Source organism: Pinus tabuliformis, chromosome 5_1, assembly GCF_031772625.1.
Source record: "Pinus tabuliformis cultivar Carrire ecotype Pingquan chromosome 5_1, CPIR1, whole genome shotgun sequence".
Lineage (NCBI taxonomy): Eukaryota > Viridiplantae > Streptophyta > Pinopsida > Pinales > Pinaceae > Pinus > Pinus tabuliformis.
Window position 1 is genome coordinate 848988941 of NC_142305.1, and position 8941 is coordinate 848997881.

At 36.5% G+C, this 8941-nt stretch overlaps 1 pseudogene; it reads left to right on the top strand.

Annotated features, from left to right (window-relative positions):
* Positions 1-7572: 7572 nt before the first annotated feature.
* On the top strand, positions 7573-7899 carry LOC149167518 (arginine--tRNA ligase, cytoplasmic pseudogene; annotated as a pseudogene).
* Positions 7900-8941: the final 1042 nt, after the last annotated feature.

Sequence of the window (8941 nt, forward strand, 5' to 3'; positions counted from 1 at the left end):
TAACAGGAGCAACAAATCGAGTTACAAAAATTCAGTTAAGACTTAGTAGCCCGTGAACCAGAACTAGACATTGATAGATTAGAAGCAACATCTCGCCCAAAAGTTAACTGAAATATTGTGTGAGGGTGTGGCCAGTGCAAAAAGAAATAGGATGTTAAGACACTGACTCTCATGCCCTAAAAGGCTAGATTGAGTTGTTTCACCTCGCTAGAGTGGTATGCACATTTCATTATTCAGTAGAAAGTGAGACGAGACTCCTAGTTCGATGGCTGAGGAAGTTCTTTTTCCATTTAAGATGGAGGGCCACTACATATGTGGATCGAAGAAAGCGATAACTTATAGTTGATTATGTTGGTAAGTCTCTAAACAATTGATAATTTCTCTTAATTTAGCGGAAACCCCATTAAAATTTCAGTTATTTCAGTGAGACTATTAAGAAAATTCAAAGAATATTTAAGGTCTGTCCACCCCCAATGTAAGAAAAATCAGAAATTTTAGAACAGGGAGAAAATGCACAGAAATATTCAATCTCACAAAAACATTCAGAAATTTACAGAGAAAATGTATAATTAGTATTGAGAAAATGTATAATTAGTATTGAATAATAAAGCACGAGCTTACCAGTCATTTTTTTCCCTCTTTTATGAAATTGGATGCAGTTAGAAGAATTGGAATTTGTCTATCAACTAGACTTTTGTGGCAATTTATGTGGGAAAATTCTTGAAAAGTACATATTTTCATGGTCGGGCAGGATTTGTTGTTTTCCATGAACACAATCTTGTGAAATTGGAGCCTAGAGTCCCGTGATGGATGACGAGATCGACTAGCATGCTAGCAATGTCATCCTATGATATTCATGGCTGTGAGTGAGGGCCCTACGAGTCGACGTTCTAGCTATTCGGCTCTCAGCTTTGGTCATTGCTAGAAATCAACATTCCGACCGGTTACAAGAGGCTCTTAGCACCTGACACGATGGTGGCAAACATCACAATAATCAAATGAAAACATAGAAAGCATGCAACATGCCATGAAGTATAATGCAGTGGGTTTGAGCAGTTGCTTTCTATACATATTTGGATAACTTTACAATGGAGAGCGCAAAGCATTAAATGTTTTCCAGGTAATGGTAACTGCAGCTTAACATTAAACCAACATAACATTAAACCAACATTGAATTGAAAGTGAAACAAATTATTCTATGTTTAATCAAATCATACAATTTCCTAAGCAATAAGAAGTGGAAACTAAAACTTTAAATAAATGTAATATTTCTCCTCAAACATTAGTTAAAGCATTTAATACATTGTTTAATCAAAACAATTTAACGTTTGGTCAAAGCTTATCAAACGCTATAGTACGTGAACTGCCGAAAGCAAGGACTAATAATGCAAGTAACACTACCATTTCCATGTAGTATTGGACAAATATTCTCTCTCAACACCTTCGAAATGTTAAGGTTTACAATAAACAATTAATATTAATTATCACGATTTAAAAATAGAGTTTGACATGGTTGTTTAAAATGATTATTTTGAGTTTTCTAACCAAATAAAATAAAAAAAAAAACATATTTTCATTAAAATAAAATATTGAATATATCTTAACTATATGGATTTAATACCTGAAATTTATAAATTTTCTTAGAAACAAAAACTAGTGAACAATTTTCCATTAAAAAGAGAAAAAAATAGAATACGAACCATTTTAATTAAAGAACAAATTATTTAAAATTTATTGATATATTTGAATTATATAACTCGGCAATGAAAGCTATTATTTTTCTAAACAGGAAAAAGCAAGCCAACCATTTTCGGCAAATAAAAAACGATTTAAAATGGTACGTTACTCATATATTCCGGGAAGGAAGGAATCTATAATTATCTTTTCGTGTCTCCTCGTAAATTTCAAGGGTATTTAAGTGCATTTTCAGATAATATTGAAATTGTAAGTTTATTTTAAATTTTGGTAATTTTGGTAAATTTTAATCTTTAATATTTAAATTTTAAAATGTTTAATAATAATTTTCTAAAAATGTTTAGATTTTTAACTATTAGATAAAATATAATATTAGTAAAAAAAATAATTGTGTATAATAAAATATAATATTAGTAAAGAAAATAATTGTGTATAATAAAATATTAGTCAGAAAAATAAAAATGGTCAAGTTTTATAATATTAGCTCACTTGCTAATATTAATCTTTACAATTTTCCACAAACCACAACTTAAACTAAGAAATATATGATTTTTTTTAAATGGTATTTCACAATTTAGACAGCTATTTATCCTTCAGAATTCATTTCAGGCGCCCAAAATTCGCTGGAGTCCATCTGTGAGGAAAACAGGATGCCTTCCCAGCAAGAATGGACATTAATATGTTTTCAGAGGGGTTTGGTTACTTTCACGTTTCAAAACTTCCACAAGACTGAAATCACATTTACAAAAAGAATAGGTGTAGGTGCATGAACATTATTTTGACATGGAGCTTTTTGAAGAATAGGTGGTGTAGTATGTTTTAACCACATCACATGGCATGAACATTATTTTCACATGGACCCTTTTCTTAAGAATAGACGCAAATCAACTTATTTGGAAGGATGGTTGGTAGATTTCTCTTTCGTTTAAGTTCATTGAACCCATTTATCGACATCATGTTGTTGTGATTTCTGTTTCCGACATGACAAATTGTCAAATTGAGTACTTATACTATGGATCCGTTTTATGTGAATTTACAAGCCATTCCTTTCGTACCATTTCATCGCTTTTGATGTTTGGTTAGGTTTTACTGCATTCTGGTTCAAATTGTAAAATATTTTGACTCTTAGTTTATTTCGATGGTTGATTTGTTCAATATTTAACAATCTGAGAGACGGTCAAATAATTGACCTCACTCATGTTTGTTTAATTGTGAAATAGTCAGGGAATCAACAACAAATATGCCCAACGCTAATCTTATCACCCATAAAGATTTTTTTTAATCACATTAATATTCATCTTTATATATACATCTAATCACATTAATATTCATCTTTATATATACATCTACTAAACCTTATGTATATATTTACTTTTTATTTTATAATAGTTTATGTATATGATCATAGTAAGTCTAATTTTGGATGGATAAAATAAAAGTAGAAATCATTCTACACCAGTTTAGATTCATCGAGACATCAAATTTTTTTAAATGTAAATAGAGAAATTAAATTTTTTGAAATCTAAACTTTTTTTAAAGTGGAAAAATTAAGTAAAATGTTTACACAAATAAATTTCATCCCTGTATCAGCTCGTAAATCTACCATTAAAATTGATCTTGGTTATATATATATATATTTACATCACTCTTTGAATTCACTTTTTAATATTGAGATTCCAACCGTGGTATCAGAGTGATGCTGTATGGGCGCTACTTCCTTAGTTGTCCGTCCATGACACCGAGAGTTGGTGAACCATGGTTAGTGCAGTTGAGAAAGGTCATTTTCGTTTCTACTGCACGTTGTCAATGAGCAATTTATACGAGTGCCGGATTTATTACAACAATATGCCAGGGAATAGAACACAATAGTGGTACGGTGAGCGTCCAACCATCTATTGAACGGGAAGGCTGCATAAGCTTGTGTGCCAACTGACAGTTTTTTTCATAACTGATGTTTGAAGTCCTTGCAGCCGGATGGCACACCCGAGAGATGGACTGCGTGATGTTTGGATCAGCAAGAGAGTTGGTGACTAAGAAAGTTATAAGTCGCCGTTGTCATCTGCAATCCCAGCATGTGATCGAATCATCAGACGCTGTAATAGGCTGCTGCATTATTTTGTTTATGCTATGTTGCTGTTGAGAACTACCAAAAATGATCGGAGTAAAGAGCAACGCATCTAGTGCCACTTGCGAATTGCTGTCAGAAATGAGGCTAATCACGTATGGGGATGAGAAGTGTTTGGTATGTTGTAAATGTGCAATATTAAGAACAATCATAACTGGCGTGTTAGAAATGAGATTGTGCAGCCATAGAATTTGAAGAATCGTCGAAGTACATTGCCGCAGAGAACATAATAAAAAATCCCAGGTATTTAACTGTTCGAACTTCGTTCTTGTGATTCCACTCTAATGGCAAGACTAGATTGGATTGTTGAATGAATTACGACCACCAGTGACAGGTTTTGGTTGTCGTAAATCACGTTGACACTCAGAGAATGTGCAGATCTGGTATCTTCTTTTGCTTCCTGAAAAGGCTCGTGTGGATGTCTCATTTATAGATAATAAAGCTCTTCAGTTCAATACATGTGAAGGAGTCAAAGTTTCCAGAAGTTATGCTGGAATCAAGCAAAAACGACAATTTTGTGGTAAAAGGCAAAGCAAGAAACGCAAAAGTTTGTTTTGTAACTAATTTGGGCTTTACAAGAATATGTTTGTTGATAGTTTCAGAATAAGTGCATTAAGAATAAGTGTTGGGTAAGAGTCGTCGTTGTTGTTTGCTCATTCTTCACGTCCATTTAAAATTTGGTGTTGCTGAGGTTGTGGTATGGGTTGAGACCGAAGAGGCAACTGTAGAGGTGAAATTGTCATTGGTCCTGAAGCACAGGGCACGTCAATGACTGTCCATTTGGTGATGAACAACATTGTTGTGGCTCCTACCTGATGCAAGTCAATGTTTCGAAAAGTGTAAGAGTGGTTTCTTTACTTCTTTATCAATTCTATACTGCATTTGAATTTGTGCTCGACTCACAAAAGTGGTTGTGGATTTCTTAGCGATGGGTGGTTGAAGAAATGGTTTCTTCAATGTCAAAAAAACTTTGTTCTCGTGTGTTGGATCGTTTCCTTATCAAGGATATCAATATCTCGAGTTTGACTTTCCTATCAAGCTGAGCCGAAGAAAAGAGAGCATGCCATTATTTGATATCTGCAATATTGAAGCTATTTGATGAATTTGCCACTCACATTCATTGTTTTGATGAATATTCTCATTTCGTGAGTAGAGAAACTTGCTCTAAATTTCATACATTTTAATCGTTAAATTACATGGTAAACTAGTGCATTTCTGTGCATTTTTTATTGAAGCTGATACTTTTTTCAAAGTTGATTGCAAGATATTTTCAGTTAAGAAGCTAGAAAAAATGATGAGATATAATGGTTTGTTAGAGTTATTAAGCAGTCTAACGTTCTCCATTGTTCATAACAATGTCCAAATCAACAAGGACACTCTCACTAGCATTCAAACATGCTTACAAAATGTGGACAAGATTGAGTTTTTTGAGCTTAAAGCAAAGTTACAACAAGAAGAACTGCAGCAAAAGCATAATGATCTTGAACTGGTTCTTGTTAATAACAACTCCTTACTTAGGCCTGACTCCCTTAAGCATGCAAAGATTGATCAAAATAATGGAGCCATTTTAGAAGCAAATTTGCATTCAGATGTGAAGGTTCAACCTATAGTTCCCAAGACGTTCCTAAAACCTTGGGAAGAAGTTGTGAAAACTGTTAAACACACATGGACATCACAAAAGATATGAATGATAAATCAGTGAGTTCATTTTTTATTAACAATAGATATACATTTATAATACAAATATGTGACTCTTGGGTTTCAGATCCCAAGGTCTCTTGGACTGCTTAGTCTTTCCGGCTTCCACACTAACCCTTTAGGATTAGGTGTCCAACATTCCCCCCCTTAATCCGAAGGGTTATGTATGAGTCCAAGAAGAGAGCTGTAATACAAAATGTGCAAAAAATGCATGGCAGCACTAGGCTGAATGTGCTCTATGAAATGTTGGTATAAAGGGCGGTGGTTTAAGGATGACCACCAACACTGGAACGCTTAGTGCAGTTCCCAGAACTCTTCCAAAACTGGCAAGAAGCTGGAGTCTTCTGCTAGAGGAAGTGTTCTTAATCTGTGATCGTTTAAGGATGACCAACAACTCTGGAATGCTTAATGCAATTCCTGGAACTCTTCCAAACTGGCAAGAAGCTGGAGTCTTCTGCTAGAGGAAGTGTTCTCAATTGTGTTCCTGGATTTCTTTGTCTCTGGCTACAACTCTGAAACTGGTGTGGCAGGTTGTGGCTCAGGCTCGCTTGATGTGACTTTGAAGCTTGTAGATGACTATCATTTCCCCCCCTGTCAGATACAAGGTGAGATGATGGAGAAAACTCAACTGCGAGACTGTTCAATATTCTGGAACAAGTTCTAACATGTGTTTGGAATATCTTCTTAGCTGTTGATGCCCATTGCCAAGAAGCGATCCATCCAAGATGAATCTTTGTTCTTGCAGGACGTTTGTTTCTGAAGCATCTGTGTGAAGAATGACTGGTTTTATGACAGTGCTTACATGGATGAACATCAAAACAGTGATCTTTCAAATGGCCAACTCGGTCACAGTGTTGGCATTTCACGATCTGTTGTTTTTGTTGTTGTTGTTGTCGCTGTGGAAGAGGAGAAAAATCTGGAACAGCTGAAGCTGAACTGTCATGAGGAGCAGGTGAACTGTCATCAATGAATCCAGCACTTTGAAACTGAATGGGCTTTGAGTAGTCTGGAATATGAAAGGACAAGTCCTTGTCATATCCAAGACCAGTTCTGTGCTTGTTGTGGACAAGCTGTTCCCAAGGTCTGATGATGGGCTTGGGAAGTGCAGACTGAGTTTCTGCATCTGCGTATACAACTGCTGCTTTATTTGAATGAACTGTACCATTATTAATATGTTGCTTATGGGTGGTTGTCTCAATGTTCTGAACAGAAACAGGTTCAGAATGGTGTCTATTTTGATGTAGCTCTTCTTGCTGTAGCTGTGATTCAAGCTGCAAAAAATTGATCTTTTCTTGTGCGTCATGCGGGCATGTCTGAATGTCACAAAGAGTGTCTTTGCTAACATTTACCTTCCCACCAATAGTGGAGTGTATTAGTGTATTCAGTAACTCTAATACATCATGAAATCTAGCCATTGTCTCAACAAAGAAATGAACACTCAGCAAGTCTAGACAAACCCCAGCTATTGAAGATTTCAAAAAATTCAGAATATCAGTTTGAAAAAGGCACTCAACTAGTTCCAGCTAAGAATTTAGCCAATCACTAATAGATTTGTGTCCAGCAAGAATGAGAGGCTCAAAGTCCTTCCAACACAGATACAATAGATATGTTTCACCCTTAAAATGCTCAGGTATACCAAGATACGCTTTGTATGGATGCACAATTAAATGACTTCTTCCTTCTTTGAAATTCGAACTTCAACTACAGGAATGGATTACATATACCTCTGATATATCAACTCTAACAGAGATCTGAAGTAGAATATACCAGCAAATGTTAGGAAGAACAGTGGTTGTAGATAAGTGTTATAACATCAAAGAAGCTCCATTCTTCAGCAGGATCCAACTGGGCACTTTCTGGCACTATAAAGATCTGAGTTTATAGTCCTCCTTTTATAGAATCAGCAGCAAGCTTTTGGAGCAAGAAATATATGTATATCAGAGACCCCAACTTCAGCAAATAACCCAGATTTAAGAGGCAGCTCGAATAGGCATTTCATAGGGTAGTTTGACCTCCACTAATCAGCAACAATCCTTCACTAACTTGTTACCAGCATGGAAAGTGACGGTGCCAAAGTAATCCAAATCGAAGGGCAAAACATTCCATTAATTGTTGTAAAGAGGGATGGTGGCTTCAACTATGCTTCGACTGATATGACAGCACTGTGGTACCGGCTTAATGAAGAGAAGGCACAGTGGATCATATACGTGACAGATGTTGGTCAATCGTTGCATTTACCATATCCAAAAGCAAGGCAGGTTGGATTTGGCCTAGTTCTTGGTTCAGATGGTAAACGCTTTCGGACTCGTAGTTCAGAGGTCGTTCGCCTTGTAGATTTGCTTGATGAGGCCAAGAACCGGAGCAAGCAGGAACTGATGTAAGTCGAACCACTTATTCAACTGCGTGTTTGGTCCATGCAATTCTGGAAATGAAGAATAATACTCAGCTTGGTTGTACTCTGCTCCAGACATCTCCCTTCTGCGTATCAGTCTTCTCTTCCTCAGCAGTGTGCTCCCAGCAACTCGAGCCTTCACTGGAAATCTGGCCTTTAGGCTCTATACACACAGGTATGGTATTAGCAGCTATCTTGATGGCCAACTAAGAATTTTCCAGCAACCTTCCACAACGGAATTTGTCCCACACAGCTCTTAGAGAACTAAACTCAGTCCCTTAAATGACAACGTTCAGTCAGAGCACATGGAAATGACTGTGGTTCAGATGCCATAAATCGGACTAGGACCTGCAGGTGGTCGTGACTCTGAAATAGAAGAACTCGTCTCCCTTTTGAGCTAATAATTCAACCTCATGAAAAGGATAATTTCTTCTTGCAAGATAAATTCGGTTGCTATGAGGGACTGTCTCAACAGTGTTCAAGAAATGTGCCTCAAAATTCACGAATTTGATCTCAAATCTGGAATGTTTGATTGAGAATGAGATATATGCTCAGAATTTCTCTGTGGATAACTTGGCCCAGGAGATAAAGAGAGAGTGGCTTCAATCTAAATAATTTTGACTGCCATACAATGAAAATCGCTTTCATAATATGCGTGGAACCTTAATCTATCCACAAAGAAAATATGCCCAGGTATCTTGTGCGTGAAAGCAGGTATCTTGTGCGTGAAATTTAGAGAGAGACACGCCGCAAAAGAACCAGCTTACAATCACAATCCCCACGGCCCTACGTTGAGGAAGATCGATCCTCCCAAGAGCAATTCAATTCGAGCCACTGAAAGCAATTGGAACTCGGCTTCTTTTAAGAACTCGGTCCCCTGCTTTTAATTCGTTCCTCTACCAGCGATGCGGCTTCTGCTCTGGAAGAGAATGGCATTCGGCCTCTCAACTGAAGCATTCGCACAACAATCTCGGATCCTTAACTCTTTGAAGAAATGGGCACCCAATCCACGGCCTTAGCCTGGAAGCAAA